At 37.1% G+C, this 27,141-nt stretch overlaps 1 protein-coding gene across 7 annotated transcripts in view; it reads right to left on the minus strand.

Moving 5' to 3' along the window:
- The window catches only part of NOX4 (NADPH oxidase 4), a 202,004-nt gene that overhangs the window by 59,714 nt on the left and 115,149 nt on the right, over window positions 1–27,141 (minus strand). The window lies entirely within an intron of this gene.

Consider the following 27,141-nt stretch of genomic DNA (forward strand, 5'->3'; position numbering starts at 1 on the left):
ATTTGGAGCTGGCTCAAGAGCCCATGAGAGAATTTTAGGCATGGAAAGCCAAGACACTCTGGCAAAAAAAAAAAAAAAAAAAAAAAAGGAAGACCTAAATGGAAGATCTCTGCAAGTGAGATCCCAGTGGAAAGAATGGGGCCATCAAAGAAGGAGGTACCTTTCTCTGAAGGGAGGAGGGAACTTTCACTTTGACTAAGACCCTGTCTGAATAAGATCAAAGTCAGAAAACTCAAAAGGCTTCCATAGCCTTGGCAACTCATGACTAGAGCCTAGGGAGATTACTGACGCCATAAACAAGAGTGTCAATTTGTTAAGTCAACAACAGGAGTCACTGTGTACTTACTCCTCATGTGGGATCTGTCCTTAGTGTGTTGTCCAATGTGAAGTAATGCTATAACTAGTACTAGAACAGTATTTTACACTTTTGTGTTTCTGTGTGGGTGCAAACTGATGAAATCTTTACTTAATATATACTAAATCGATCTTCTGTATATAAAGAGAATTGAAAATGAATCTTGATGTGAATGGAATGGGAGAGGGAGTGGGAGATGGGAGGGGTGCGAGTGGGAGGGAAGTTATTCGGGGGGGAGCCATTGTAATCCATAAAGTGTACTTTGGAAATTTATATTTACTAAATAAAAGTTAAAAAAAATTTCTGCCTGGGAAAGGTCATAGGGTATCTCCAAACAAGACTCAGCTAATTTCCACTTCTGTCACCTTCTTGGGACTTCTCATGACGCCAGACACTTGTGCAATTCCTCCAGCCCGAAAACAGTCAATACACTCTCTTCCTTTCCCAGGTACTAAGCATTATCTCTCTTTCTTGGGACTCAGAGGATATTTCACATCTGGATTTCAAACTTTTTTCTTATTCCTAAACCTCTCTATGAAGAGAGGCAATCTAGACAAGCCATGTTAACAGACTTTCTTCAAAGAGACCCCATTCCAAACACTAAAGAAGGCTCTTCTACAAGTATCTGCCCTGAACCTTCCCAACCCACTTAAAACTGTTTCTCCTCTATATCCATCGCACTAAAGGCCAAGCACTCTCCTGGCCCAAAAGGCTGGAGACTCTGTTACACCTGTGACTTATTTCTCCAAACAATTAGATGGGGTTGATCAAGGCTGGCCCCAATGCCTAAGGGCCCTCTGACCATGGTGGCCCTTCTCATTCCTGAGGCCCAGCAACTGACCCTTTATCAGCCCTTACAAATCTGGTCCTCTCATGGGTTGCACGACCTCCTCAGCCACCCAGACTTTCAATCTGTATTGCTATCTCATATCCAAGTTCTTCACTCTACCCTTCTCCAGCCCACCATTACCTTTCATCACTGCTCTTCTCTCAACCCAGCTACTCCCCTCCCCACCACTCTCTGATCCCCTCAAAGCCCATTCCTGTCCTGACTTCCTTGATTTTTCCCTGTCTATATTGCACCACCTCACAGATACTCCTATTCCAAAAGCCCCAGATTAGTTCACCAATGGTAGTGCTTCTAAAACTTCCAATTTTCCTACTGGATACGCAATAATTGAGGGCACTGTGATGATACCTCCTCCTCTTCCCCGCATAGGGTTATAGAGGCTAGGCCCCTATCTCAAGGCACTATCTCCTAATATGCCGAAATGTTAGCCTTGATTCGAACCTTCACTTTAGCCAAAGGAAGTACAGTCAACATATACACAGACTCCTGATATGCCTATAATATCATCCATTCCAATGCCCAGATATGGCAAGAAAGGGGCTTTTTGACAGCTCAAGGGACCCCTATCATAAATGGCAAGCTGATTAAAGCTCTTCTTGATGTTGCCCAGCTGCCAACAAAAGCTGCTATTATTTACTGCAAAGGCCACCTGAAAGATAAATAATTCCTACCTGAAGCTAACAATCAGGCCCATCTGACAGCTAAAGTAGGGGCCCAAGGGGAAACCATCCCATCTTTTCTCTGTAACTTAGTTCCTGTATATTCAGACATAGAAATCTGTCAGTTTCAACAACAAGGGGCATCTAGGAAGGACTCATGGTGGTTTCTAGATGAAAAACTAACACTCCCTTCTTCTCTCCAAGTTACCTTCCTAAAAAACCTCCATTCTCTCTCACTGAAACTCTCTTCTTCACTTCCTGAGATCACACATATACCTAACTCTCGCCGTAAGAGAAACTCTGCATAAAATATCTCAGACATGCAGCATCTGTCAAACCACTAACCCCAACTCTAATATCAGGCCACCCCCATTCCCCACTCACCAGGCCCATGGACCACCCCTGGGGGAGGACTGGCAGATTGACTTCACCCATACGCCACCAGTTAGGTAAACACATTACCTTCTGATTATGGTGAACACCTTCTCGGGGTGGGTGGAAGCCTCCCACCCTACTAATAAAAGAGCTTCCGCCAAGACCACTATACTATTAAATTATATTAATCCAAGATTTGGATTACCTGCTTCCATTCAGTCAGATAACGGACTTGAGTTTATCTCTCAAATTATTCAAATACTATCTGCCTTTCTTCATATTTCATGGCATTTTCACATTCCCTCTTGTCCCCTCTTTTCAGGAAAAGTAGAACAGATGAATAGAATTTTAAAACAGGCTGTAACTAACCTCTCTTCCCATGTCCACTTAGACTGGGTAAAACTCCTTCTTTTAGCTCTGTTAAGAATTAGATCTCTTCTCTGGAAGCCATTACTACTCAGCTTATTTGAATTTCTCTATGGAAGCCCTCTTCTTTCACTTAATTTCCCTCCCCTTCAAAATTATGAAGCTATTCCTCCTCCTTTCGATTTCCCTTTTCTTACCAAAACATGCTTTCACTTATGGACTTATGCAGACACACACCTACCCAAACCACACTCTATGCCTCCCGACTATATTCCTACCTTTCAACCTGGAGTGACTGGATTTACCTAAAATAATATGAGGCTGCTCTAAATGCAAAATGGAACAGGCCCTACCAAGTGATACTATCTCCACTGCTGCCCAACTCAAAGGGCACCCCCCTTGGGTACATTTTACTTCACTAAAATTAGTAACATGTCCCTCATTAAGTCTACTCCCACAGGATGCATCTCTCTCAGGTGGTCAAGGCTCCCTGCAATACCAGAAGGACAGATTTCTCCAAATTATTCTACAGGAAAACTACTGGTATTGATCTCCACCAAGCGACCTTTCAGACCTCCTCTCAGACTGTTGGCTCCAGGGAGATGTCTGTGACGTCACATCTATGCAGATATCCTTTTTTATCTTTGGTTTATTCTTAATATTGTGATGCATGTCAACTTCTGTTATTGTCTGTAGCTATAATCCTAGCCCTAATTTTGGCCATAGGCTTGATGGCAATCGCCCACACTGACTGGACCTGTGGTAAAAAACTTCTCTTAGCAATCTTTTATCTCTTCTGGATAAGATGCTTTTCTGCTATCTCCTGCTTCTAACCTGGTTCCCCTATCGTGACTCCAAACCCCACATACCTCTCAGCATATTTTGGTAAGAAAAGGGAAAGCGAGAGGAGGAGGAATAGCTTCACATACCTCTCTCCTACCAAAATTCTTACATATCTCTCATTAACATTTCCTCTAGCCTGTTTTTTGAAGATAATCCCAATGTCTCTTCATGTTGGATCTGTACACACTCCTCCTCTGAGGGCTGGCAAGCCCTCCCCGACCCTACCCAGCTCTGGGAAACGGCCCATGGACTTGCTTTTATCACAAGGACCAGAACTCTCCTAGAGGAACCCCAGGACATATATCTCTTCTAGAATTCCCAGTAGGAAACACCAGCATGGCCAGAGGAAGGAATACTGGTATTTTATAGGGAAATAAAACAGGAGGATCCATCTGCTGTACCTGTCCAAGACATTTTTGCTATGGCCTCGTTAATCAGTCAAGCCTCTTTATGCATCATGCATGCTTTCTTTCCTTCTTCTCATAATGTGGGTTCATTGCCCCATGATGCCTGTGACCTAGTTGTCATTCTCCGAGGCCCACCCCCTATTAGCCGCCACTACTCCTCACACCCAGTGAATGCAGCTGCAGTGGCATTTACTCATCATATTGTCCCTGCTGCATCGAAGTGCAAAGGTTACCTCTTACCTTAAGGCCAGAAACAAGGGCATTCTTTCTCTGTGGTAGCCAGGCATCCATCTGTCTCCTCACCAACTGGACAGGGACCTGTATAATCACCTTCCTCTTTCCTCCCTGTCCTATACCCTAGATCAATCTCTGTATCTGTTCCTATAACCCACCGTGTCAAGAGAGATTCTGGACTCACCCCCTTGATAATCTCATTGGGTATCTTGATAAGAATCAGAACAGGACCGACTAGACTAGCCATTTCAGTAGACAAGGCAAATAAAATTGAAGGTTTATCTCTCAGGTTCAAAGAAAACATAAATGACCTAGCGCAGCAATTGTCTCGGCTCCAAGATCAGGTGCATTCACAGGCAGCAGTCTCCTCCAGAAACTCTGGGCACTAGACCTCCTCACAGCAGAGAGAAGAGGACTTTGCCTCTTTTTGGGTGAAGAATTTTTTTACACCAATTAATTAGGTGTGGTAAGAGATGAGATCGAATGCATAAAAAGATGTGCTAACAAGATGTATTCACAAGGTAACTCTGGCTCATTTTGGCCACCTTTTCCACCATGGGCAATGTCTCTAGTATCTTCTTTTATCCTCATAATCATAGTGCTCCTATTTCTGCCATGTATAACTAACTTATTCCAAAGGTTCTTGCAGGAATGAATAACTACTATATATCAAGCCAAAACGCAGGAGCAACACAAGACTACTCTACTTCTTCAATCAACCCGATCTCGTGTATAGAACCCCACTCAAGTCCTTGCCCCAGGTTTATGCCCCATATAAGCAGGAAGTAGCCAGAAAGAAATCAGTACCCCTTCTCCTTATGTATATTCAGAGTCAGGACTGATGGAACAAGGACATATGCCTCAGCCATTTTAGGCTCTTTTTACCCCTGCCTTCTTTCAAGAGATCAGTTCCATCTCACACCCTGTACTTTTCCCCACCCCATCCCCATATTCTTCTCTAGGTTCAGAAGCCCCACATGGCCACCTGAAAGACCAGTTCCAGGAATTCACCTCTGCCTGCTGCCCCCTACCCCCACTCCCATCCCTAGCCCTTCTAAAATATAAAAAGGCCCAGCGTCTGGGGTTGGGGCCTCCTGGCACATGTTCTGTCAATGTGCATAGCAGCAGTTGGTCACCCACCTCTGGGAATTTATTTTCTCTGAATAAATTCAGTCAGACTGTAGATTCGTATGCTGCCTCCTCTCTGTTCTGCCCCTCTTTTCCTAACATTTTTGGTGCCCTGTGTGAGGCGGCACCAATCTGCGCTCTTTTCCCAATACCTACCTTCCTTGCTTCCTTCCTTCCTTCTTCCCTCCCTTCCTTTCTTCTTCCCTCCCTCCTTTCTTTCCTTCCTTCCTTCCTTCATTTTAGGTTTATTTATTTATTTCAAAGGCAAAGTTACAGAGAGAAAGTGAGAGACAGATCTTCCATGTGCTATTTCACTCTCCACTCTGCTGATTTCCCAGGCCATTAGCAGGGAGCCAGTGGCAGCTTTACCTACTACACCACAATGCCAGCCCCTCGTCAATGGTTTCTTGAAAGCTTGGTGTCCAGTGTGGTGTGACTATGGAGAGGTGTTTGGGGTGTAAAGGTGCTGCCCTCAGAAGAGATTAAAGTGGTTCCCCTAGCAGAGGGTGTGGCTCAGTGGATTAGCCTGCTACTTGGGACACCCTTAACCCACACTGGAGTGCCAGTTTGAGGTCCAGCTATTCTGCTTCCTCCTAATGCACCTGGGAAGGCAGAGGAAGACAGCCCACATCCCCCATGTGGGATATGCAGACGGAATTCTGAACTCCTGGCTTTCTCTCTCACCATGTGATCCTTTTCTCTCATATGTACTCACCATAAGCCTTCTGCCATAAGGTCCTCAACAGAGCCACAGCCATGCTGCTTGGATTTTCAGCTCATTGAAGCTCTCTTCTTTGTAAGTTACCCAACCTGAGGTATCTCATTATAGTAATGGAAAACACCCTTATATGCAAACCAACAATGGAAGGCCATATCTGTGGTAGCACATGAGTGGAGTATTTTTGCTTTGTCACCTATATGTCAAGTCTCTAATGATAGAGAATTCAGAAGTAGGAATAAAGCTTATATTCTCAGCAACAAGAATTTCATCAATTAAATCATATTTTTTCGTTCATTAAACAAACTTTGAGTATCTATTATTTGTGACACATTATGAATAAAACAAATTCTTATTATCAAGGCAGTTCTGCTTATCACAAAGAAATACCAAGACAACAAAAGAACTGCAACACCACTACAGCTACTTGAAAAAGGATTCAGAATGCAAATGCAAAATTATTTCAATATGAAAAAGAGAGTGTTACTCTAGGGATTCAAGGAAATTTTAATGGTTAATCCAAATTTAATATTTATTTCATTTTACATAGGAAAAGAAATATACACATTAATCTTGGAAGACAAATCATTTCAAATACTCAGAGTTAAAGGGCTTACTTACAGTACATCCATATCAAGAGAAGGATATAGAGCATAAATTTCCTTTTTTTGGAAACTTTGTTTAAATCAAATGGATGCTCTTTATTACCATGATAATAAAGTACTGAATAGCTATAGTTGCTCTTTAAAATACTGATTTCCAGGAAACAGGAAAGGAATTCAAATTAATACTACTTTAGATAAATTAGGACATCTAGTTTTAGTAAGAATATTTTCTTACTAAAGATATAGGAAATATTCCATGGTAGAATTAAAAAAGAATGTTTGTAACTCTAAAAAAAAAAAAAAAAAGTCAGTAGCATGCTCTAGTTACATAGAAATATATTTTCCATAATTATTAAAGCCAGTGTGAAAGCATTACAAAAAGCTGAATCTTATACTCTGATATATAAGAGAAAAAAAGCCAAGCCCAAGCATTCAATGTTCAAAGTATGAGAATATAAGACAATGTACATACAATCAGAACTAATATATAAATCAGAACAGTAATAGGAGATGTGTAAGTAACAAAAACCCTGTACTTGGGATAGATCTTTACAATATTTCCATGAGACAGTCTCCAAATTGAATCGAATATAATTTCTCGTTTATTCCCAATTAAATTATAATATTCTAAGACTCAATTGTCTGGAAAGAATTCTACAGCTTTACAGTAGCAATGAGGTGAAAAATAAAAACTTGGTCCATTCAGGATGCTCTAAGTGTGGAAATTAAAAACCATATAGAGCAGGCTGCCAGTGACAAGTCACATGACTAGCAAGAGACAAACGGAATAATCATCAGAAAGCAAAATTCACAGTCCACTGTTCTCTCTACCACATCATTTTGCCTCTTTCTTCCCAGGAAATATTCCACTGTCTTGTCTCCCCTCATTCCCTCTACTTTTTTTTTTTTTTTTTTTGCCTAAACAGTCCATAAAAAGAGAAAAAGCACAGCAGGGTCATTTACAACCTGCATCCCTCAACACTTGGTGCTTTTAAACATTGGAAGCTCTGAACATAGACAATGCAGTGTTACATAAAGGAAAATTATTTAATGGTTCTTTTTTATTTTCAATGGAAGCAGAATGTTAAAAGTCTATTCCTGTGATACTCATTATTCTGCTTCCTACTAGTTAAATATACTATTTAAAAAAAAATCAAAAGAAGCCTTTGAAAGAAGTATAAACAGACCTCTCAGCCTCTAACTACATGAATCAATGTCTGTAACTGGCTTTTTTATGAAATGTAAGTTCTTTTTATTGCTGCAGAGACTAAAATGCAACAAAAATTGATAGGGGAAAAAGCAGAGGTTCAAGGAAATTGGAAGCAAATAGTAGACACATTTTGGGATAAACACATTATTATTACTCAGCTTACCATAATAAGTCTACTTTTATAGGAAAATGTTATATTTTCATTTGCCACAGGATTTGCATCTTTTTAAACAATGTTGGTATTCAACAACAACAACAACAAAATAAAACACCTCAAAGTGGTCAAGGCTCAGCTTGACACTAATTCAGTTCCTGATTTCTGCACAAACTCTGAATGTCCCTTAGGTGCATATTCAAGAGGGAAAGTACAGTTTTATCCGGGATCCAAAAAAACTGATGGCTTTCTTTTAGGCTTTTATGAAGTTCTAACCTAAAGCCCTGGGCAAACAACATTAATGCCATCCAATATTTGATTCTTTGAAGCCTATCAAAACCAAGTACGCAGTGTGTTTTCCCGGTTCTTAAACAGATGACATGCTGACCAAACACCAAGCCAACGGGATGTGTGGGTCAGGGAAATCAAAAGCAAAGAAGTGAACTCACTTCCTCTGTTAGGCTGTTTCACTGGAGAAAACTGGGTTTTCCTCAAGCCCTCTGATTTTCTTTTGTATGTGGTTTCCTACCACCAGGGCTTCTTGTCCTTCCCATAACTAAACCCTGCCCAGAATTTAAGGTCTAACTCAGAAGCCCATTCCTTGAAAACCACTTTACAAACTATGCCAATCAGTCATGATCTTTATTTTCATCAAAGTCCTGCAAAACTTATAGTGAACAGGGAGGCAAGACAGCAGGGTGGGGTTAGGGACCGGACTAGAGATTCTTAGTCTCCTATAAAATACAGGTCAAAGTCCAATCTCTTTGGCTTGTTGTTTAAAGTTCTTTAAAAACAAAACAAAACAAACCAACAGCTCCCACACATCTCTGCAACCTTATCTCCTAACCCCTTCAACTAAGAACCCTAAATTCAACTGTGTCAATGTAACTACGGTTTCCTAATCAACATTGTGCCTTGTATTATAATCAGAATTCTTTCTTCCACCTTCTCCTTTCCTGCCTTCTGATCTACAAAGCTCCTAATTAACCTCCATAATCCAGCTCTAAAGCACCTTACCCCTGCTTACATGTTTTCTAATTTCCTAGGACAGATGAAGTTATATCTTCTTAAAGAATTCTAATCATATATCCTTAAGAGTAAAATATCCTACTGTGCATACTCATCAGCAACAGGTAGTATCAATAAAAATATGATAGGTGATATACTGTAATGACCTTATTTAACATTAATTTGATTACTGTCAGAAACTAATATTTAGGCTCCTGACTCCAAATTCTTATGTTGAAATTTAATCCACATGTGATAGTATAAAACTTTGGGCCTTTGGAAATCATTAGGTCACAGGTGCAGAACATCCATGAATGGGATCAGTGCCTTTACAAAAGGAAACCCAGAGAACTCTCCTGCTCCTTCTGCTGCTTTTTGCAGGTGTGATGATAGACAAAGACAGATACCTGATCTAGTGGTAACTTAACAAGACTTCCAGGTGTTCAAAACTGTGAAAAATAAATTCTTGTAATCTACAAGTAGTTTACAGTTTGTTATAGCTAGCAAATGAACTGTAACAATTACAATTATGATTTATTCTGTTTACTTGTTTACACATGTCCTTCAGTTAATATTAATATTTAATTAAAGGAGAATTTTATATATTAAAGGCATTCATCGATAGTTATTATAAACATTTTTCTATTTTCTTTGGTTTTTGACATAGTTTTTGAACTTTTTAAACAGTTAAATCTATTTGTTTTTCTCAGTGAATGTCTTCATGACAAAATGGACTTCCACATAGATTAATGACTAAATGCTTTTCAGATGAATTTTTTTTCTATTAATATATTTAACCTATCTGGAAGTAATTTTTGGTCATCCAAAGTGAATTAATTTGTTTTATCCCAATAGTTTTCATTGCTTTGCAATCTAAAAACTTACACTTTATATAGATTTACACAGTTTCCTTTATATGACATATAAAACATGCTTAATGTAACACAATCTTGAGTTCAGAACCCAATGCATATACTTATTAACTTTTTGTTTCTAGGTACAATTTATAACATTGTAAAATTTTGTCCTGCTTCTAAATTTGATTTAACTTTATAACATATTGTAATATAGCCAGTCCTATTAACCTTATCAGTTAGTTATACAGATGTTCTAGATTTTTTGATCTTCATTTTCAATTATTTTATGTTTTTCCAATAAGTGTTTTTTTAAACTTTTATTTAATGAATATAAATTACCAAAGTACAGCTTATGCATTACAATGGCTTCCTCCCCCATCACTTCCCTCCCACCCACAACCCTCCCCTCTCCCGCTCACTCTCCCCTTTCATTCACATCAAGATTCATTTTCAATTCTCTTTATATACAGAAGATCAGTTTAGCATATATTAAGTAAAGCTTTCAACAGTTTGCACCCACACAGAAACACAAAGTGAAAAATACTGTTTGAGTACTGTTTATAGCATTAAATCACGACGTACAGTACATTAAGGACAGAGATCCTACATGAGGAGTAAGTGCACAGTGACTCCTGTTGTTGACTTAACAAATTGACACTCTTGTTTATGGCCTCAGTAATCACCCTAGGCTCTAGTCATGAGTTGCCAAGGCTATGGAGGCCTTTTGAGTTCACCAACTCTGATCAGATTTAGACAAGGTCATAGTCAAAGTGGAAGAAGTTCTCTCCTCCCTTCAGAGAAAGGTACCTCCTTCTCTGATGGCCCATTCTTTCCACTGGGATCTCACTCACAGAGCTCTTTCATTTAGTTGTTGTTGTTGTTGTTGTTGTTGTTTGCCAGAGTGTCTTGGCTTTCCATGCCTGAAATTCTCTCATGGGCTCTTGAGCCAGCTCCAAATGCCTTAAGGGCTGATTCTGAGGCCACAGTGCTGCTTAGGACGTATGCCATTCTATGAGTATGCTGTGTATCCTGCTTCCCATGTTGGATCATTCTCTCCCTTTTTGATTCTATCAGTTATTATTAGCAGACACTAGTCTTGTTTGTGTGATCCCTTTGACTCTTAGACCTATCAGTGTGATCAATTGTGAACTGAAATTGATCACTTGGACTAGTGAGATGGCATTGGTACGTGCCACCTTGATGGGATTGAATTGGAATCCCCTGGCACATTTCTAACTCTACCATTTGGGGCAAGTCTGAATGAGCATGTCCCAAATTGTACATCTCCTCCCTCTCTTATTCCAACTCTTATATTTAACAGAGATCACTTTTCAGTTAAGTTTCAACACTTAAGAATAATTGTGTATTAATTACAGAGTTCAACCAATAGTATTAAGTAGAACAAAAAAAATACTAAAAGGGATAAAGTAATGCAAATCAAAACCACAATGAAGTTTCACCTCACCCCAGTTAGAACGGCTCACATACAGAAATCTACCAACAATAGATGCTGGCGAGGATGTGGGGAAAAAGGGACACTAACCCACTGCTGGTGGGAATGCAAACTGGTAAGGCCACTATCGAAGTCAGTCTGGAGATTCCTCAGAAACCTGAATATAACCCTACCATTCAGCCCAGTCATCCCACTCCTTGGAATTTACCCAAAGGAAATGAAATTGGCAAACACAAAAGCTGCCTGCACCTTAATGTTTATTGCAGCTCAATTCACAATAGCTAAGACATGGAATCAACCTAAATGCCCATCAACTGTAGACTGGATAAAGAAATTACGGGATATGTACTCTATAGAATACTATACCACAGTAAAAAAATGAAATCCGATCCTTTGCAACAAAATGGAGGAATCTGAACAACATCAAGCTGAGTGAAATAAGCCAGTCCCAAAGGGACAAATATATGTTCTCTCTGATCGGTGACAACTAACTGAGCACCAAAAAGGAAACCTGTTGAAGTGAAATGGACACTATGAGAAACAGTGACTTGATCAGTCCTTGCCCTGACTGTTGATGAACAACTTAATACTTTATCCAAGTAAGTGTTAATATCATTATTTAGAGTTTTGATTTTGATTGAAATTATATTAATTCTATCATTTATTTTTGCAAGAGTTAACAGTTCTACAATATGGAGTCTCTATACCTGTAAATATAAAATTCTCTCATCTTTTTTATCTCTTGAAAATAACTTTCATTTTCTTCATATTGATTGATTCTTATTTCTCATTTAAAATGCCAATTTTTTCTCAGTGACTTTTTTTAATTTATATTATGTTTTTTTTTTCTAATTTTGTCTTATTATTTCTCTGCCTTTTGAGTTTTAAGTGAACATTTTATAATTTTATTTTGTTCCCTTCATCAACAATGTTTGTTTTTCAAAAACATTTTAAGTAACTGAACTGGAGCTTGCAATATACATTTACAAGTAATCTGAGTCCACTTTCAAACTAACTCTGTATTATTTCATGTGTAATATAAGCACTTTAAATCACAAAGTCTAAAAAATTCCTTTCTCCTCTTCCTATAGCCTTGCTTTCATTCACTTTACTTACATGAAAGTATTTCAAAAACTGTATGGGAAATGGAACTAAAAGATGAATTTATTTGGTGTAAAAATTCTGGAAATTCATATATAATTTTCATAATAAGCTTTTTATGAACTTTTTAAAGATCCTTTGTACATAAGCAATATGATTACATGCATTGTTTATTTTATTATTTTGAACAACATGATATTTGTTAGATCAATTAAGGTTAAGAAAAACAAATTTTCTATCTTACCAATACTGAGTCCCTTTCTGATGTTTTTCCTTTGTCTATGCAGACCTGCATTCCTGACCTATGTCATTTCCTTCTCTCTGAACAACTTCTATGAACATTTCTAGCAAGGCAATCTCCTGGCAACTGAGTTCCTCAATTTTTGTTTGCATGAGAAAGTCTTCATGTCTCCTTCACCTTTTAATTTAAATATATATTTTCACTGACAAATAACTGTATATATTTATGTGGTATATTATGATGTTTTGATATATGTATGCATTATTATGGAATTATTATATCAAGGTAATTAGTATATCCATCACATATTAATAATTTGTAGCAATAACATTTATATTTTTAGCAATTTTAAAATATGCAATACATTATTAACTATTGTCACCTTGCTGTGCAATAGATCTTGAAAATTTATTCCTCCTGTCTAACTAGAACTCTCAGTCAACTTCTCTTTATCGCCATCGCTATCATCTCCCCCTGACTTATATAACCATCATTCTACTGTCTACGTCTATAAAGTCCAACTTTTTACACTAAAGATGAGTGAACTTAAGTGGTATTTATCTTCCTGTGACTAGTTTATTTCCCCTATCATAATGTCCCCCAGGTTTATCCATGTTTTGTCAGTGAAATTTCAAGAGGACAGAATTTTAGATCGGCTGTTTTTTCTGTCAATATTTTCAATTTTACTCACCCCTGCTTGCCTGTCATGGTGTCTGAGGAGGAAGTGAAGGCAGTTCTTATGCATGTTTCTGTTAAGGCAAGGTGCCCCCCACCAATCCAGCTCTTTCAAGATTTATTTTTAATTTTGATTTTCTGAAGTTTGAATATAATATGCATAGGAGTATATCATAATTTATTAGCATTTATCCTGCTTGGCATTCCCTAAGCTTCTTGGATCTTTAGTGTAGTGTCTGACAGTAATTTGGTGAAAATTCTCACCCAAAACATTGCTTCAAATACTGCTTCAGCTACCTTCTCTCTTTCTTCTCCTGTAAGGTATCCCAGGTATGCAGTAGCTGTCTCATCGATCTTACATGTTCCACTATATTTTTCTCAGTCTTGTTTCTCTTTGCTCTTCAGTTTTAGAGGTTTCAATAACTGTATCCTCAAGCACATAGTTTCTTCAGCTGTGCGCATTCCACTAACAAAGCATTCCTCATTTCTGTGCCTTTTATCTCTACCATTTCTTTTCTTGCTTAAGTTTCCATCTCTCTACTTACATTATCACTCTTTTTGCATGTTGTCTGCTTTCTTGCAGTGAAGCTCTTAGCATATTAATCACAGTATTTTTAAATTCCTGGTGTGATATTTTTAACATCATTGCTACATCTGACTCTGGCTTTGGTGCTTGTTTGATCTCTTCAATCTGTTTTTACCTTTTAGAAGTCTTAGAATTTTTTTTTTCTGACAGCCAGACATGATTCAGTGGGTAAACGTAATTGGAGTAAAGTGGCTTTTAGCAGTGCAGTGGAGGCGTGGGCAAGGGCATGAGTTCTGTGTGCTTAAGATTAGGTCTCAGGCTTTAGATGAGCCAGAACCCCTACAGTGAACTTCAACCGTGCTCCTCGGGTTTTTCTTTCTTTAGGTTGGACAAGATGGCTGGAGGGAGCTGGCATTGTGGATTTTGTTGTCCTCACACAGGTTAACCTGTGAAATAACCTCAGCAGGTTAGGCTCTGGTGAAACAGTTTCTCCTGAGGGGTGGCCTCATTAAGAAAAACAGAATGCTCTGGTACAGCAGCAAACAGTTTCTTTTCCCCTCCGTCTATAGAAAGTGCAATGAGATTTTCTTACCCCATATTTACTGTTAAGGCCCAGTAGAGCCCCTGTAAATAAGACTCACAGAGTGCGGGTTCCTTCAGGCCTATTTCTCTCTCAGCCTGTGCACACTGAAGCCCTAGCAATTTGTCAATTGCACTCCAGTGTTTTTCTACCCAGGTACTGGACCCTTGGAGGTTTCTGCTTGTGGGCTTCTGTTCTGGTTAGTTATTGTTCTCTGTATCTGCTTGTTTATCCCTCAAGCTTTGGGGCAAAAATATGACCTCACTTCTCTAATTAATTTAAGAGCTTTTGATGTTTCAGTTTTTCCAGCTTCTTATGTATAGTTGAGATACAATGAAGACTACTAAGCTTACACACTGGACCAGGAAATAAAAACTTTTAAATTTGTAGAAAAGAAGCAAATTCCTTTTGTGTTAATAAACTTAATGCTTTCAGTGTGTTCACTCTGATGACCTCAAGAAGCTCATCTACATCATTATAGCCCACTGTTATAACTTTACAAATTGCAGGTTTTTTAGAGAAGAACTACATTCCTGTAGTATAGCAAATACATCAAGAAAATGAGTACTTAAAATGTTTCTCAGAATACCAATAATGGCACAAAATCTGTGCCTCTTGACCTTCTTTGCAATTATTTAGTCCATTAGCATTAGGGTGACTTGGTAAAGTAACACACACCTTTTAGGTCACTCAGTGTGTTACTTCAGGTTTTGATATTAAGAAAGCAGGCTACCAAGAAAATTCCTTAGAATTGTTGTGTTCCTTCATATTATATAGTAAATCAAGTAGAATACACTAGATAACAAAAGCTTTAAACTCCACATGCACACAAACAAACCACTTTACTACAGGAACTATTCTAGATCGAAAGGTTAGAAATCTGTTTATTTTCAAGACTTAAAAGGATTTTTTTATTGGATAGATAATAGAATTGGTCTATTGCACCTTGTGTTTGAAGTTGTAAAAGGGTTGGACAGGAGTAAACTGAGTGAGTAGTGAATTCCTATCATTTACTTAGCAATCTTTATACTGAAGTGGCACTGTAACAGAGCTGCCATCTACTAAAAAGTGACAGCATACATTTCATGATCATAAATGGAGGAAATAAGGGGAAAACAATTTACGCCCTCTCCTGAAAACAGATGGGCATTTAAGTGCCATACACACACTATGTACTTTCCCTGCCACAGTAAAATTTCCCAGATTTCTGAGGGTATGAAATATGGAATTTAGGTCCATCTCACATTGATTGACTGTATAACAATAGCAAATAAGTGTAGTTGAATTGTATCAAATTCACTAGATGCCTTCAAGAATTTCCACATAGACTCACTTGAGTCTAGAATCATGATATTACATCATAAATATAATGTATCATTTAATATACAGCAGATTAACCTTTACCCTAACCCAGATCCACCTAGATATATGAAGTAATGGAAAAGGTATTTTATATTCACCTCGCAGTGCTAATCACAGGGAAATTCACAAATAGGGAGAAGAGAAATATACCCTTTTTCTATGTGTCCATAAACTCTCTATTTACTGTTCTCCAAGTTACATGGTGATTCACAGAAATCTATCCCATCCTCAATTCTCCCCTGGTGGTTCTTCCAATGGCATGTTCTTTAGACGAGTAGCAATAATTCCTTCCCGCAGGTGTTATTTAATCCTACATCATCAGATACCACAAGTTGCCCCCTTCTTAAAACTCAGGAGATAAACATCTCCACTTCCTTAATACTACGACAAACATTTAATTTGGTATATCTGCCTTTAACACAGTTGGAGATCTACAAGATTCTATCAAATGACCCAACACACAGATCCTAGGAATTCTTGAAGGTGTGGAAAGAGAGAAAGGCTTAGAAGGCCTTCTTAATGAAATAATAGCAGAGAACTTCCCCAATCTGGAGAAAGAGACTTCCAAGTAGAGAAAGAAAAAAATTGAAGACACACACACACACAAACAGAAAAAAATTCCGTGTAAGAATCAATATCATCAAAATGTCCATTCTTATGACAGCAATTTACAGGTTAAATGCAATATCAATCAAAATACCAAAGACATTCTTCTCAGATCTAGAAAAAAATAATGCTGATATTCATATAGAGGCACAGGAGACCTCAAAAAACTAAAGCAAACTTAAACAACAAAACAAAGCCAGAGGCATCACAATACCAGATTTTAAGACATACTACAGGGCAGTTATAATCAAAACACCCTAGTACTGGTTCAAAAAGAGACAGATAAACCAATGGAATAGAATAGAAATGTCAGAAATCAATCCAAGCATCTACAATCAACTTATATTCAATCACAAAATGAAAACTAATCCCTGTAGCAAGGACAGTCTCTTCAACAAATGTGCTGGGGAAACTGGATTTCCACATGCAGAAGTAGGAAGCAGGACTCCTACCTTGCACCTTACACAAAAATCTGTTCAAAGTGATAGTGACCTGATACCATCAAATTATTAGGGAGCATTGGGGAAACCCTGTAAGACACAGGCAAAGAGTTTCTGGAAAACACCCCAGGGGCACAGAGAATAAAAGCCAAAATTAACAAATGGGATTACATCAAATTCAGAAGCTTCTCGACTGCAAAAGAAACAGCCTGTAAAGTGAAAAGGCAACTGACAGATTGGAAGAAATTATTTGCAAATTATGCAACTGATGAAAGATTAATAAACAGAATATATTGAGATTAAGAAACTCCATAACAACAAAATAAACAACCCAGTTAAGAAATGGACAAAGGACGCTAACAGACATTTTTCAAAAGATAAAAACAAATGGCCAACAGCCACGTGAAAATATGCTCAGGATCACTAGCTGTCAGGGAAATGCAAATCAAAACCACAATGAGTTTCATCCCATCCCAGTTAGAATGGCTTTCATACAGAAATCAACAAACAATAATTGCTAGCGAGGATGTGGGGATAAAGGTACACTAATCCACTGTTGGTGGGAATATACACCGGTAAACCACCATGTTAAACAGTTTGGAGATACCTCAGAAATATGAATATAATCCTATCATATGACCCAGTCATCTCACTCCTGGGAATTTACCCAAGAAAAAGAAATCAGAAAATAAAAGTGTTATCTGAACCTCCATGTTTATTGTAGCTCAATTCATAATAGCTAGGACATGGAATCAACCTAAATTCCTGTCAAATGAAGCCTGAATAAAGAAATTATGGGATATGTACTCTACGGAATACTACACAGTGGTAAAAGAAAATGAAATACAGTCTTTTGCAATAGAATGGATAATTCTGGAAAACATCATACTTAGTGAAATAAGCCAGGGCCAAAGGGACAAATACCATTTGTTCTCCCTGATCTGTGATAACTAACAGAGCATCTAAAAGGAAATCTGTGAAGTGAAATTGAAACTTTGAGAAGCTATGAGTTCAACGGCAGTTGTCTTGAGTGTTAAGGAACAGTATTTTTTTGTTTGTTTTTGTTTTCTCTTCTTTCTTAATACTATTGGTTGAACACTTTCCTTGATATAGAATTAATACTATGTGTATAAACTCATGTGAAAATAGATCCTAGTAAGAAATAAGAGTGGGAATAAGAGATGAAGAAGCTGTATAGTTCTGCATACATTACTAGGGACATACTTCTTTTTTTTTTTTTTTTTTTTTTTTTTTTTTTTTTTTTTTTTTTTTTAACTTTTATTTAATGAATATACGTTTCCAAAGTACGAATAATGGATTACTATGGCTTCCCCCCCATACCGTCCCTCCCACCCACAACCCTCCCCTTTCCCACTCCCACTCCCCTTCCATTCACATCAAGATTCATTTTCGATTATCTTAATATACAGAAGATCAGCTTAGTATACATTAAGTAAGGATTTCAACAGTTTGCTCCCACACAGAAACATAAAGTGAAAAATAATAGATGATTTTTTTTAATGATGATGAAATCAGATCAGACCTATTGTCATGTTTAATCCCAGTGAGAGTCAAGTTGGGAGTTGGTAGTTTCTTTTTTTTTTTTTTTTTTTTTTTTACAGAGGATCAGTTTAGTATGCATTAAGTAAAGATTTCAACAGTTTGCACCCCCATAGAAACACAAAGTGCAATATATTATTTGAGTACTCGTTATAGCATTAAATCTCAATGCACAGCACATTAAAGACAGAGATCCTACATGAGGAGTAAGTGCACAGTGACTCCTGTTGTTGACTTTACCAATTGACACTCCTGTCTATGGCATCAGTAATCTCCCTATGCTCCAGTCATGAGTTTCCAAGGCTATGGAAGCCCCTTGAGTTCTCCGACTCTTATCTTGTTTAGACAAGGTCATAGTCAAAGTGGAGGTTCTCTCCTCCCTTCAGAGAAAGGTACCTCCTTCTTTGAAGACCTGTTCTTTCCACTGAGATCTCACTCACAGAGATCTTTTGCCAGAGTGTCTTGGCTTTCCATGCCTGAAATACTCTCATGGGCTTTTCAGCCAGATCCGAGTGCCTTTAGGGCTGATTCTGAGGCCAGAGTGCTATTTAGGGCATCTGCCATTCTATGAGTCTGCTGAGTATCTCACTTCCCATGTTGGATCACTCTCCCCTTTATTTATTCTATTGGTTAGTGTTAGCAGGTACTAGACTTGCTTATGTGCTCCCTTTGACTCTTAGTCCTTTCATTATGATCAATTGCGAACTGAAATTGATCACTTGGACTAGTGAGATGGCATTGGTACATGCCACCTTGATGGGATTAAATTGGAGTCCCCTGGTATGTTTCTAACTCTACCATTTGGGGCAAGTCAGCTTGAGCATGTCCCAAATTATATATCTCTTCCCTCTCTTATTCCTACTCTTATGTTTAACAGGGATCACATTTCAGTTAAATTTCAACACTTAAGAATAACTGTGTATTAATTACAGAATTAAATCAGTCATATTAAGTAGAACAGACAAAAAAACTACTAGGAGGGATAATGTATTAAGTTGTTCATTAACAGTCAGGGCTATGCTGATCAAGTCACCGTTTCCCATAGTGTCCCTTTCACTTCAACAAGTTTCCTTTTTGGTGTTCAGTCAGTTGTCACCGATCAGGGAGAACATATGGTATTTGTCCCTTTGGGACTGGCTTATTTCACTCAGCATGATGTGTTCCAGATTCCTCCATTTTGTTGCAAATGACTGGATTTCGTTGTTTCTTACTGCAGTATAGTATTCTAAAGAGTACATATCCCATAATTTCTTTATCCAGTCTACCGTTGATGGGCATTTAGGTTGGTTCCAGGTCTTAGCTATTGTGAATTGTGCTGCAATAAACATTAGGCTGCAGACCGCTTTTTTGTTTGCCAATTTAAATTCCTTTGGGTAAATTCCAAGGAGTGGGATGGCTGGGTCGAATGGTAGGGTTATCTTCAGGTTTCTGAGGAATCTCCAGACTGATTTCCATAGTGGCTTGACCAGTTTGCATTCCCACCAACAGTGGGTTAGTGCCCCTTTTTCCCCACATCCTCGCCAGCATCTGTTGTTGGTAGATTTCTGAATGTGAGCCATTCTAACCGGGGTGAGGTGGAACCTCATTGTGGTTTTGATTTGCATTTCTCTGATTGCTAATGACCTTGAACATTTTTTCATGTGCCTGTTGGCCATTTGGATTTCCTCTTTTGAAAAAATGTCTATTGAGGTCCTTGGCCCATCTCTTAATTGGGTTGTTGGTTTTGTTTTTGTGGAGTTTCTTGATCTCTTTGTAGATTCTGGTTATTAACCCTTTATCTGTTGCATAGTTTGCAAATATTTTTTCCCATTCTGATGGTTGGGACATACTTCTAAGGGTATAGCTAAAAACTTGCCATGGGACTCTAAATCCCATTAAGTTCGATCTTAATAATGCTATCTTAAGTGTTAAAATGATCATATTGAGTGTTAAATTGATCATATAGATAGTATTATGTGTTAAAGGAATCATATAAATGATACCAAGAGTCTGGTAATAACAATATATAGAATTAATTCTAATAAATATAATTAAAATGGAGAGAATATTCCAACATGGGAAGCAGCCCACACAGTAGACTCATTGAATGACAATTGCTATAAATAGTACTGTGACCTCAGAATTAGCCCTTAAGCAATTTTGGTCTGGCTGAAAAGACATTGAGAGCATTTCAGGATCACTAGCAATCAGGGAAATGCAAATCAAAACCACAATGAGGTTTCACCTCACCCCGGTTAGAATGGCTCACATACAGAAATCTACCAACAACAGATGCTGGCAAGGATGTGGGGAAAAAGGGACACTAACCCACTGTTGATGGGAATGCAAACTGGTAATGCCACTATGGAAGTCAGTCTGGAGATTACTCAGAAACCTGAATATAACCCTACCATTCAACCCAGCCATCCCACTCCTTGGAATTTACCTAAAGGAAATCAAATTGGCAAATAAAAAAGCTGTTTGCCCCTCAATGTTTATTGCAACTCAATTCACAATAGCTAAGACATGGACTCAACCTAAATGCCCATCAACTGTAGACTGGATAAAGAAATTACAGGATATGTACTCTATAGAATACTATACCGCAGTAAAAAAATGAAATCAGGTCCTTTGCAAGAAAATGGAGGAATCTGGAAAACATCATGCTGAGTGAAATATGACAGTCCCAAAGGGTCAAATATCATATGTTCTCTCTGATCGGTGACAACTAACCGAGCATCAAAAAGGAAACCTCTTGAAATAAAATGGACACTATGAGAAACAATGACTTGATCAGCTCTTGTCCTGACTGCTGAAGTACAACTTAATACTTTATCCCTTTTAGTATTTTTTTTTGTTCTACTTAATACTATTAGTTGAACTCTGTAATTAACACCCAATTATTCTTAGGTGTTTAAATTTAACTGAAAAGAGATCTCTGTTAAATATAAGAGTGGGAATAAGAGAGGAGGAAATGTACAGTTTGGGACATGCTCAATCTGACTTGACCCAATGGTAGAATCAGAAATGTGCCAGGGGATTCCAATTCAATCCCATCAAGGTGGCATGTACCAATGCCATCTCACTGGTCCAGGTGATCAATTTCAGTTCACAATTGATCATACTAAGGGTCTAAGAGTCAAAGGGATCACATAAACAAGACTAGTGTCTGCTAATACTAACTGATAGAATCAAAAAGGGAGAGAATGATCCAACAATGGAAGCAGGATACACAGCAGACTCATAGAATGACAGATGTCCTAAACAGCACTCTGGCCTCAGAATCAGCCGTTAAGGCATTCGGATTTGGCTGAAGAGCCTTGAGAGTATTTTAGGCATGGAAAGCCAAGACACTCTGGGAAAAAAAAATGTGAGCGAGATCCCAGCGGAAAGAACAGGCCATCAAAGAAGGAGGTACCTTTCTCTGAAGGGAGGAGAGAACTTCCACTTTGACTATGACCTTGTCTAAATATGTCAGAACTCAAAAGGCTTCCATAGCCTTGGCAACTCATGACAAGAGCCTAGGGAGATTACGGACACCATAAACAAGAGTGTCAATTTGTTAAGTCAACAACAGGAGTCACTGTGCACTTACTCCTCATGTAGGATCTCTGTCCTTAATGTGTTGTTCAATGTGAATTAATGCCATAACTAGTACTCAAACAGTATTTTACACTTTGTGTTTCTGTGTGGGTGCAAACTGTTGAAAGCTTTACTTAATATATGCTAAACTGATCTTCTGTATATAAAGATAATTGAAAATGAATCTTGATGCAAATGGAAGGGGAGAGGGAGCAGGAGATGGGAGGGTTTCGGGTGGGAGGGAAGTTATGGGGGGGAAGCCATTGTAATCCATAAGCTGCACTTTGGAAATTTATATGTTTTGAATAAAAGTTAAAAAAAAAAAGAAACAATGGCAGGACTGAGCTAATACTTTTGCTTGATACCTTTGAATGTTAATAGACTAACTCCCCCATTAAAAGATATATACTGGCTAAATGGTTAACAAAAAATGAGCCAGCAAGATGCTGTCTACATGAAACATACTTCACACATAAAGACATACAAAATGAAAATGAAAGATAGAAAAAAATATTCTATGCAAAAGGAAAACAAAACTAGGAGAAGTAGCTGTACTTAGAAAAAATCATTAAGACAAGAAGTGTAAAAAGAAGATTGCTACATAAAGATTAAAGGTTTACCTCAACAAGAGGATATGGTAATTGTAAATCATTATGCCTTAAGGTTTTGGAAAAGATTGAATCAATATTCCCTACCCCCCACTATATATAAAAATTAACTCAAAATGGATCAAAAATCTAAAGTTGAGATTTGAAACTATGAATGAATTAGAAGAAAACACTGGATAAGCACTTCAAGATATCGGCATAGACAATGATTTTTCTGGGTTATACCTGCAAAGAAAAGTTAACAAAAGCAAAAATGGGAAAATAGAATTATATCAAAATAAGAAGCAACTCCAGAGGGAAATAAAAAAAAATCTACAGAGTGAAGAGACAGGTAACAATTATTAAAGAATACATTTATAAATTATTCATGGAAAAGGTTTAATACCCAGACTATATTATAAAAGGAAAAAAAAATGGCCCCAAAACTAATCAAGTTAAGAAATCAGAAACATCTCACTAGAATTTTCTCAAAAGAAGAAATACAAGTAACAGACAAATGCATGAAAAAATGTTCATATAATTCACTATCATGGAAATGCAAACTAAAATCACAAAGAAGCATCATCTTACACCAGTTATCATAACCATTATTAAAAAGACAAAAAAAATATTGTGAAGCTGTGGAGAAAAAAGATACCCTTACACATTGTTGGTGGGAATGCAAATTAACACAACCACTGTGGAGAACAGTGTGGAAGTGCTGCAAACAACTAAAAGTAGATCTAGCACATGACTTTGCTATGCCTTTTCTAAATATACATCCAAAGGAAATGAAATCAGCATAGGAAAGAGATGCCTACACTACCATGTTCATTGTAGAACTATTCACAATGGCCAAGTTACAGAATCAATATAGAATTGATAAGAATCAATATAATATTTATCAATAAATGCCTTGTATTTTTAATGATTTTATTATTCATTGAAATTTCTAGGATTGCAATCATCCTGTATGTTGAGGAATATTTTAATATATTATGCCCAGAACTTAACCAAAAGATTGTCATCATTTTGGAAAATCATATTATGAGCTCTGTGAACTGAATTTTGTCCCTATGAAATATATATATGGAATCTCTAAGCTCCAATATGACTTCCGTTGAAGACAGTGATTTCACAAAAGTAATTAAGGTTAAATGAGATTAGAAACACAGGACTCTGGGGCTGGCACTGTGACACAGTGTGTTAAAGCCCTTTCCTGTAGTGCCACCATCCCAAATGGGAACCAGTTTGAATTCCTGCTGCTCTGCTTCTGATCAGCTCCCTGCTAACGTGCCTGGTAAAGCAACAGAGGATGACCCAAGTCCTTGGGCCTCTGCACGCATGTGGGAGAACCAGAAGATGTTCCTGGTTCCTGACTTCAGATCAGCTCAGTTCTGGCTGTTGCAGCAATTTGGGGAGTGAACCAGTGGATGGAAGACCTCTGTTTATCTCTGTCTCTACCTCTGTAACTCTTTCAAATAAATAAAATAAATCCTTAAAAAAAGAAAAGATAGGAAGCACTCTGATCTAGCAAAATCAGTTTTCTTTGAAGAAACCAAAAGCCATTCAAGTTACACTTGAATCTAATGTAAAAGAGATGACAAAATTGTTCTAAACTATGTTGCTGTCATAAAGTGTAATTCATAATCTGCTTCACATGGAGTTTTCTAAAATAAAAAAATAACAGCACAAATTCTGTTTTAATATTTTCATGCAAAATCAGCTAGATAAAATCTGAAACATGTTTGCCTTACACAATAGTATTAGATAATTTTCACCTCATTTTAGGTTCAATCCTTAATTAAAATGGTAGCTATGTTTACTTGTACTGTAAACAGTTTATTTATTATATCATTAATGTAAACACACAATCTTATATCACACTGTCTTCTCATTTCCAATCCCCAAAGTCAACCATATTTTCCAATTGCAGCAAGTTTTCCAGTAGACATATAGAAATTCATATCCAAGATTTAAGGAGAACCTGTCATGTCATGCATGAATCCTTTATTGCATATTTTGTCTATTCATTAGCTATTTAATAGATTGATGGCAACAATTTTAGATTAATTATATGTGGATTAAGATTAATTATATGTGGATTAAGATTAATTACATGTGATACTTTTGCAGTGAAATTCAAACTTGTCAGTAGTAAACTATTATTCAGATTACAAAAATAACCAAAAGAAAAACATAACCTCAAACATTATTCATTAGCAATCATACCTAAGAAAGAAATTAATAAGACATTTTGGATTGTTAAAATGGTAATCACACAGGCAATCTGTGGCCATATGTTTGAAGCTAGAACTGGTGACTAATTCAAGATAAATCAACAAAATATTTACTCCAGTAAAATAGAAATCTACATAGTAATCCACTCCATTCTTTCTACTACCAACAATTCAAGGGAAATCCTGAACTGGGTTTAAGAGATTTGAAGAGTCTTCTAAAGTTAACGGATGTCATACACATTTAGAGCATATAATTAGAAATCTGGTGAAAATAACTAGTTAATCAACAACTACAAAACTCCAGTGTCTCCTTATCCTGTGCAATGTGTGTGTGTGTATGTTTCTAGGTAGGTGTAGTTGATTAAGAAACATTATTTACGGAGCGGTCTGAAGCCAGTCCCTCTGTGTATTATCCAGGATGAACATATTTCAGTAAAGAAAAGGTCACTGTTAAATACCTCTAAGTCAGTTTAGAAAAATAAATCTCTGATGTTCAAACTCAGAAACACCTATTATTAAGCCCACTGCCCTTAACTGATTGTTCATCAATTCTTTCAAAATAAAAAATACTGACCCTTGATCTCAGAAGTAATGCTCCTATGTTTTGTTAAGCAATTGTAATCTCATTGTTGGCAACTACATCTCTTTTTAAACAAAAGTGTCAGATAGCAGAATCATTTAGAGATTCTCTGCATGAATGCTTGGCATTTTCTCCCCAAGCCAACTTATATTTCAAGTCAACAACAATGAAGTTCTATTAATTGAAAAGCATCTTACTGGAACCAAACTCTCTAAATAGAAGTATCTTGTTTCTCTCTCAACATCATAGTAGATTAAAAAAGAAGGTTAAAATTAACATTATTAAGTGTTCCTAATAAATATAATTAAAATTTAATGATGACACAATAATTTATTTTAATGAGCAACTGGTAATAAAAAATAACTGATTAGAAGTTCAGTAATAATACCTAGTAATAAGCAATCAAGAAGTTTCTGCTTACCCTTATAAATTAAATTCTGTCTTCATTGTGCTTAGTTTACTTCAGATAAAGAATTCTATCAATTAACATTTATTACTGAGCTTAATTTCTACTATATTGGAATTCTTACTACAAAGGTCCTTCCTTCATACTTTATTTCTCTGTAACACAACTGTCATTATTTAAATTCATTCTGGGCATACTGTGAGGTATGCCATACTACACCATTGTTTTTCTTTTCTTTTTTTTTTTAACTTTTATTTAATGAATATAAATTTCCAAAGTACGACTTATGGATTACAATAGCTTCCCCCCAATACCGTCCCTACCACCCACAACCCTCCCCTTTCCCACTCCACCACTACACCATTGTTTTTCTATCAGTGGACTACCATACCATGATCTTTTTTGCATGTAACCATATGAACATTAGTTATTTAAGCCTATTTTTTTATGATTTTAAATAGGTCATTATTGTTCCAAGCCTATTAAATCCAATGTTGCATATCTCCTCAAGTCTGACTGCCCTTTAAAGACAAAGAATTTTATAGATATTATATTTTAAGCTATGTGATACAAGCACCTTATTTAAACTAATATTCTTCTTACTCCATGACTATGTCTTTATTACCCAACATCTTATTCTTACCTGTTTTTACAGGAATTCGTTCTCTTTTCTGATGTCTACTTCTTGTGGTCACGAATTTATTTCCTTCATTTTCCATATCCACACTCTAATGTCTCTTTTCCCTCTTCTTTCAAGTACCTACCGGTATCCCTTTAATTCAAATCCATTCAACCAGCAACTGGCTAATACCATTTTCATCATGACACTCCAAATTCTCCAAAAGATCTCTGAAGTCTCTAGATAACTAATATCTTGTTGAGGTATTCATGATCTTCAACAAGCTGAACTCAAATGGTTTTTCCACACTATTTGCTAACACAAGATCTTTGCTTTCGTTTGGATGAATTTCCTTTTACTTGATTGATGAAAGGCTGATTGACTTATTCTTTCCAAATGGTTAATTATTACCCTTTGTTGATTTTGACAATGCTATGAGTTTCATTTTAATTATGTACATGTTTCTTCATTAGCCTAATTCCCAATTTTTAGCTCAAATTCTATCTTCTCTGTGAAGCTTCTCCTATAGCCCTAAAATACATTAAACCTACATTCTTTTCTGATTCCCAGATCTTTATAAGACAATTTCTTGTTTAACACTCAGTTATAAAACACATTAATTTATATTGTAATTAGATTTAAACTCGGATCCTCTCTTTCAAACAACCTAAACAACAAACCAAAAGGTAACATTTGCTCAGCACAAATTTGTCATTCATTCAGATTGGTCACAGGAATTAAGAATGAATAAAGATAATTGAAAATGAATCTTGATGGAATGGAATGGGAGAGGGAGTGGGAGCTGGGAGGATTGTGGGCAGGAGGGAAGTTATTG

The sequence above is a fragment of the Oryctolagus cuniculus genome, chromosome 1 (genome assembly GCF_964237555.1).
Source record: "Oryctolagus cuniculus chromosome 1, mOryCun1.1, whole genome shotgun sequence".
In the NCBI taxonomy this organism is placed as follows: Eukaryota; Metazoa; Chordata; class Mammalia; order Lagomorpha; family Leporidae; genus Oryctolagus; species Oryctolagus cuniculus.